Genomic DNA, 8,429 nt, shown 5'->3' with positions numbered 1-8,429 from the left:
CGGAACTATTTAAACAGCTGGCTCATCTGCACTCTGCACAAAGTCTTGTTTTACCTCGGCTGACATTTCTGAGCATTCCTTATTATTCTATTATTACTGTGTTTGATCCAGGACTGTTTCTCTCGTTGTTTCATTCTACTCTACCTGCCTTTTGACCCTCTGCACTCTTTATGGACTATTGTTTACTCTGCTGCCTGCCCTGACCTCATGTACCTCTAATTGCCTTTTGTCTTGCCTCTGATAACCCTGTTTGCTGTGTATCGACACTGTGTATCACTGTGTTAAAGCTATTAAAATGCTGCAGATGGATCCTAACATCGCTGACCCTTCTTTACAAGGAGCAGCAGGTTTTAGAGCATTTAAATGAATCATTCAAAACATAACAGAGCAAAGTATACAAGAGCCACATATTGTACATTCATTTTATTTCACTTGAGATACTCAGGCAGCTCAGTTTGTGAGTCAAAGTGAAACCTCTGCTGACTTCTGTGGTTGGAAAAAAAAAAAAAAAAAAAAAAAAAAAAACGCTTCTGCTTACTATAACATTGACGTTACAGCTTACTATATTCAAATATGTGTTTGTGTGAGTGTGATCTTCCAATGGCACCGCAAGAAATAACCATCCAGTGACCATCCTAAGATCATTTTACACTTTTAAGAACAAAATATTCAATATACAATAAAATATTTTAAATGTATTGCTGCAAAACATAATGTAGAACAGAATATTTAAAAGCTAAATATTTATTACCAATGCATGCTAGAAGAGCGTGCATTGAGTGGCTGGTGGTCAACTTATTTTTGGTGAATGAATCACACACAACACTATATCGCAGTTTAACACTGTCCTGTTAGTTGTTAAAGCTGCCTGTCACAGAAGTGTTCACATGCTTAAAGTGCTGTCATCTGAAAATGGTTCACATGCTTGTTTTGTTCTGCTTATGGCATCTGGTTGGTAAGTTTTAATCATTTTCTTGCTTTAGTTTTAATCTAGATGTTGATGACTTTAAAGAGGTTTAATAAAGCCATAAAATACTTTTTAATCAGCCAAAGGATGTAAATTTTTTTTCCTAGATAAAAATGGTTTTACCACCTTGTAAATAATTAAATATACTCTAATGTATATTCTAATGTTGCATAGTTATTAGCTTGTTTAAGTTATTTGGGATCCTTAATCTTTTACTCTGTGTTCAGCAGGTGTGTTTACTACCCCTTAAAATATTCAAGAAGCAGGATTAATGCATATTAAACAACATTCAGGTTGTTTTACTTACACCAGGTAGCTGCATTAGAGAGTTTAGAATGAATTTAAAGTATTGTTTTGTGCTTCCTTCATGCAGCAGTCTTTAAATTGGCTTGTGCTGCACAATCAAGTGTACCAGCACCTTCCATTTGGGTTGCACCACTCTGGGCCATGTTTCCCAAAAGTATTGTGATGCTGACTGTAGAAAACATTGAGTCTCCATTAGGGTTGGGTCGATAGACGATGCCATCGTCCATCGCCGATAGCCGATAGACATCACGATGCTGAGCCGGCATCGCGATCCTCCGTCTCAGTGTACTCTACAATGCGGCATACATTCGCAAATGACAACTCAGCTTCAGAGTTTAACTCACGCAGGGGCGTAATTTCCACTGGGGACACACTTTTCAAAATCCCCTCTACTTTCAAATAGTTTTGTTAAATTAATGTGTTGTACTGTAGAATGTACGCTCTGCGCCGCGGAGAGATTCGCGCGATCGTTAAAACGAAACCGAAAGTAAAACGCGCGCGCGCATTCAAAAGCAATTTTAATACCCCACCTTTTGAGAGCGTTTCCCCAATGTGCGCAAATTAGGCTATATAACATATCTAGGCTGTAGGCTATAGGTTGTGTAGTTGTATTTAATGCAACCTTAATATTAATTTGGTGCTCCTAACTTTTTGAAATTGGAAGCTCCAGTGCTACCAAGTAAAAAAATTCGAGCCCTGAAAGACCATGCGGGTCAGGTAGTGGAAACGGTAGGCTACAATTAATTAATTCGTTATGAATTAATTATTTAACAACAACCAACCTTTTAGGTTAGGCTATTTCATTCAAGTCAATGCTATGTCTACCCTTCTCTTACGTTACCGAGCATAGCAAAGTGTGGTAGGAGTACCAGTAGTGGTACTCAGGCTCCCTCTAGTGGTACACAGAGGAAGTTACTGCCCTTTGCCTTGGTGTGACTTCTCACTTTTTGCAGAGTTTTGAGCTCACAATTTTTTAATGTAGATAATTTTCATTACTAAAACATCTAATTGCCAAATTTCCAGCGTCCTACCTATAATCAATTTGGCTGGACAAATAAAAAACTTTAAAGTCATTTTTCTCAGTTTCACACTCTAGTGAGTTAAGGTCTTTTGCCTTTGTAGGGCTGTACTGATGGATGGTCATTTTGGCTAATACAGGATACTACTGAATGATGTGCATCAGACGGGATTTAGAAGTGGGTATACGCCGTATACTTGGGTGTACCCTGCACTACAACACTTCATGTTAATTAAACTCCATTCTGTGTTTTAATAGTTACTTGTACCTGCTGCACTCCCGAAACACAGCAAAGCAGACAAAGCATCTGATATCTGGTGCTCAGATACACCTAACCGATACTTTCTTCAAACTTATCGATTATTTCCTTCATTTTTATTTTTATTGAAAACGCATGCCTTTCTGCATTTCCGAGAAAAACAATTTCAGCAGTAGGCGGATGTGAACTCGGGTCGTTTGTGTTAGAAAACACTAGCTACTTGCTTTACCACTTACGCCACTGGAAACGTGTCTTAACAGTCGTCTTTTGTAATGTTGTGATGTTAGTAGGCAAAGGTAATGTTAGTAACCGCTGCAAACAACACCCACCCACCCACCCACCCACCCACATTTGTTTTGCTTCCGAGGCCCATGGGTTGCTGTAGTGTGTTTTGGGACATATTCCATTAGGATTTGTTGGTTTTAACAAGCCATCAACATAAGGTGACCAACAGGGTCCATTACAGTTTCCATTAAAACCAATACAAGTCCCATTATGACCAGTAAAACCATAACAAATTTTGTGATGGTGTCTATTGTTTTTTTCAGGATAGGAATAATGAGAAGTGCTGTAAGCTGAATACCTGTCGCAAAAAGTCAGTGACTTCTTTTGTAAAACATCTTTTTTTTTTTTTTTTTTTTTTTTTTTTTTTTTGTGGTAAACTCTAAAAATAGTTCAATCCAAAAGTATTGTTTAACTTAAATATGTTGAAGATTAGCAAATAGGCTGTCGATTTATTAAATGATAAGACATTTCCTCTAAAAAGCAGTTTATTCAGCGTAGTGAAGCCTCTCTTGCACTGACATCCATTTAAAGAAAACGGCTTCTGGTCCCACGTACTGCCTTTACTGCCGTTATGCTTTTTCGGCTAATGGTTCCAGTCTTGCCTTTTAGTGGCTTTGGTAGAAATCTAAAGGCAGGTGTGTTTGATTAGGGTTGCAGCTAAACTTTGCAGGACAGTGGCCCTCCAGAGCACTGCCTTACAGCGTGCATATTTGTTGTGTTCTGCGAAACATCGTAATTCTGCACATGACTGCTATGTAGTAGTATAATAGCATGACAGGTAACAAGGTAGAGAGAGACTAAGAGAAAGTTCTGGTTATTGCTGTTAGACATGAGTTGTCTGATTCTTGATGCAATAAAATTTCCATTGTATGGAGTTAGCTCTGGCATTGGTCCTATTCATCCACAACATCCCAATATTGCCTTCTAGTAATGAAAACCCCAAAACACTATATTTAAACAATGTTTCAGAATATCATGACTTTTAGTATCAGCATTGTCTACTGACCACAACAACTGACTAATGTTACAACAAACACTTTATTACTATGAGATTCTGTTTTTCCTCCCATGGTTTCCAGCGTGCCTGCCTTTTTCTGTATCAGCAAAAGCTGTTCAATGTTCTTTTGTGTTTCTGCTGCTCTTCTTCAGATCACATCTAAATATTACAAATTACATCTAATTTTAGGATTTATAAACAATAGAAACCTTAATCTGTGAAAAATCTCATACTTACTCTTCAGGTGTGTTTGGTGAGTCAGTGTCAGTGATGGAGGGAGATTCTGTCAATCTAAACATTGACGTTACTGAAATACATGCTGAATTCAAATACAAATACATGAATACATGACATACTTTGGAAATTTGGAGCTGATAAATCTCTGATAGCTGAAATCAATAAAGCTGCTGGAATCTTCAACACATACATTAGTACTGATGGGAAATCCAGACTGAAGCTGGACAAACAAACTGGATCTCTGACCATCACAGACATCACAACTCAACATGCTGGAGTTTATAAACTAGAGATAAGGGGAGCAAAACTGTCATCAAAAACATTCAGTGTTTCTGTCTATGGTGAATAGAGGTCATTTGTCTTTCAAATATTTTTATTTTATTTTTTATATGCTGATAGTTTGTTAAGATGGCACACACCCTGACTGTGAAAACACTCAACATTTATTAAACAAACTGAATGGAACATAGATTGTTGATTGGTTTTATCCAGATTTGTTTATTGTCTTGTGTTTTCCAGCTCGTCTGTCTGTTCCTGTCATCAGCAGTAACTCTTCACAATGTTCATCATCATCTTGTTCATTGTTGTGTTCAGTGGTGAATGTGGGTCATGTGAGTCTCTCCTGGTACAAAGGAAACAGTTTATTGTCCAGCATCAGTGTGTCTGGTGTCAGCATCAGTCTCTCTCTACCTCTGGAGGTGGAATATCAGGATAAAAACACCTACAGCTGTGTGATCAACAATCCCATCAGCAACCAGACTCAACATCTGGACTTCAGTGAACTCTGTCACAAATGTGCTGATGTGACAGCAGGTGATATAACTCGTATTTATGTACTGAATTTATTTGTTGATTCATTTTCTTATGTCTTTCTAAACTGTTTTGATTTTTTTTTTCTGTGGAGCACAAAAGGAGATTTTTTTTTTAGTTCATGACACAGACTAGAGCAAGTTTTTGAAAAAAAAATCTCAATTCAATATACTATTTGTTATATTAGATTTTCTTCTTTTTTTAGATGTTCATGGCAGTTGTTGTGATACTGTTGAAGCTGTGATCCGATTGGTCGTCACTCTTCTGATGGGCGTGGCTGCTGTTGTTCTTCTGGTCAGTGATGTCAGATCTACAAAATGTTAAAAGAAAACGCAACAGATCATAAATATTGTTACATATAGGGGACTTAATCGGAAAAACAGAAAATATGTGTAGCCCGATTGTTTAGTGATGGCACAACGAACCTTTGTTCTCCATCTAGTGGCCAAAATGATGAATATTCTTTAATATTTCATTTTTTAATGCCATCCATTTTACGTTTTTTTTTTTTTTAATCACACTATTTTAAGTTTACCCCATTATTTTATGTTGCTATTTTAATTTTGTTTCATTACTATATGCAGCAACCCCACGATTTTTGTTGAAAACTGAATATTACATACTGAAAGGATGAAAGTTCTATGAATCATATGCCTAGTTAAATTAAAGGGATGTCATAAGAATAAACTATGAATTCAGAATCAGATTAAATGACTGATGAATAAAAAGAGTATTGAACAGTATTTATATATATATATATATATATATATATATATATATATATATATATATATATATATATATATATATATATATATAAGTAAAACATCATGTAAATGACAATATTTCATATACCTGTAAATTTGGAAGATTTTTGAAAGATATTTTTAAATGATTTTCAACTAAACTGAACTGAACTGAACAAAAAAACTGGGCTGTATAATAGAATGTGTGTATGATGTGCTTTATGTATTTTATGTATTTTATTTTATTTATTTTTTTTCTGTCATGACTAATTTTGTATCACTGAAAGAAAAAAAAAATCAGATACAAATATTGTTATTTACATGTAAGCATTTTATTTCCTTCATAAAAACCAGCTATGTGTACGTTGGCGCCATCTGATGGGCAAAACGTGGAATATTCGTCAATATTTGGAATTGACATCCATTGCATATTTCTTTGCCAATTACAGAGGTTTTTTTTATTTGTTACAGTGCTTTGTGCATTTTTACTTTGTACTGTTTTAATTGTACGGAACAATGCTGCAAATGCACTAAAAACACAAAAGTAGAAATTTTTGTCATGCTAATAAAGCACCATAAAATTTAAACAGAATTGACTAGCACTTACCCAACTGATATGTCTATGACTCATATATAGGCCTAAGCCTATATATTTTTAATTTAAAGGTTGTATAACAATAAAACAAATTAGGATGCAATGTCTGTACTTCATTTGTCGGTACCAGCTTATGTTTTTGATGAGTGAGGGAAAAAGCTGTAATTTTAAACTATTTTTTACTGTTCATTTTACAGATTTTACTGTATTTTAAAATACGGAAAATTGACTCTGGTACGTCACGTGACAATGACAACATGGCTGATGGAGTACGTCCAGATTACTACACACATTCATATTGTATAGAACATACTCTATAAGTAATTGGTCGTTAGAGATTCAGAACTGTTAAGATAATCTGAAGGATTTGTAAAAGTTATTTTGCACAAAAAGAATAGAACTAGTACTTTAGCATACAGACACAAATAGACATTAAGAATCAATTTATTATCTCAACATTAGTGACAATAAATAAATTTAGATAAACAGATTCTGAACATCACAAATTACAAAAATAAACAGATAAATAAATAAAGGGGAGTCATTTTTCAGTTTTCAATTCAATTGAAGTTTATTTGTATAGCGCTTTTCAGGATGCAAATCGTTGCAAAGCAGCCTTACAAAAATTAAGGTTTCTACAATATATTTAGTAGTGGCTTACTAGTGGTCACTATGTCAAGCTGATGTACATATGGCAGAAGTTAATAGTAAAAATCAGTTAATGACATAATCAAACAGATAATGAACACTATTAACAGTAATTAATTATATGTTGCAATCAAACTTAAGTCAAGAATGTGATGAGGCATTTTAACGGTCATCATCATCGTAAATCCTTGAAATTTTTTCATATTTCACATTTATAACACTATTCTTTGTATTATATCACCTTTTCATCAAGTTTAGGGGGGACTGGGGCACGCATGATTTTGTCTGAGTTTTGAAAAATCCAAAAAACTTTTTTTTTTTTTCTATATTACTTCATTATTTTAGTGGATAGAATAAGTACGTTTTTAGGTAAATTAATTTAAATTTAAGCCCCATATCCTCGTGAGTCGCGACTCATGATTCTTGATAGAGAGGACTCGCTTTTGCAAGTTGTTTGGCTACATCAGAAACAAGTTTCCCAGTTATGAGCAAAGTAGGACACTGGCTCCGAAAGTCAATGGCACATAGCTTCAACTTCTCTCTTTTTACCCGCTTTCCTTCACATTTAAATAGCTGGACATTTTACTTTCACTTTTAAATTAGCGGCAATTCGGCGTCAATTGCTTGAATCTCCTTCAATTTTAAATAGCCTAGTATAGAAAACTGAAAATCGGTAAACACCGTGGAACCAAATAAATATAAGAAACGTAGAGCTTTTATTAGCAAAACGAATAAGAAAGAAATTACACAAAGTAAAAATCAGCAAACAATGTAGAACCAAATAAATAAGAAACGAATATTCGAAAAACTACCATAGATAAACGGCAAAAGTCAACAGGCTTTTCAAAATAAGATCGGTCAGCTCGTCACTCCGCTCGCTGATAAATAAAATCTGATCTGCGATGCGACAGACTGTAGTGTTTGTACCAAAAATATATTTGTGGTACACTCCCATTCACTGCTCTTGGACTTTACCCAGCTATGACAACTTCCACTATGAGAAACCCGGAAATGTGAGAAAGGTCCATTGTTGAGGAAAAAGTCAAGACATTTTAGTTCAGCTGATTTCTTGTAAGTCTGTGGCTGTCAGTCAGTTAGTTGAGTTTTTACCCACCTCTTCCCTTTTTCTTTTTTTGTTTAGCTTTTTTCAGCACTAATGCTGAATCATTTCATTTTCTTTTTCTTTTCTTTTCTTTTCTTTTCTTTCTTTCTTTCTTTCTTTCTATTTATTTATTTATTTATTTATTTATTTTAATGCTTCAGTGTTACTTTAACACTTTGTACTGTATATAAAGAAATATTCTTTGTGCAGTGGATTCAAATGAAATGTAACTAGTTTTTTTAATGCTTAAAGGCAGTTTACAGTGGAATTAATTACTTATAGTTACATTAATTTAAATTATTTTTATTCCATATTTAATTAACTAAAAATACACAAAATAAAATGTATTAATAATAAAAAAAAAAAAAACAACAACAGCAACAACATGTCACAGGAAATCGGAAGAGGACAACAGTCTTTTTTTATTATAGACATACATTTTAAATTGTCATGCAAGAA

This window comes from Labeo rohita, unplaced genomic scaffold (assembly GCF_022985175.1).
Source record: "Labeo rohita strain BAU-BD-2019 unplaced genomic scaffold, IGBB_LRoh.1.0 scaffold_206, whole genome shotgun sequence".
NCBI classification, from domain to species: domain Eukaryota; kingdom Metazoa; phylum Chordata; class Actinopteri; order Cypriniformes; family Cyprinidae; genus Labeo; species Labeo rohita.
Note: the sequence above shows the minus strand (reverse complement) of the source record.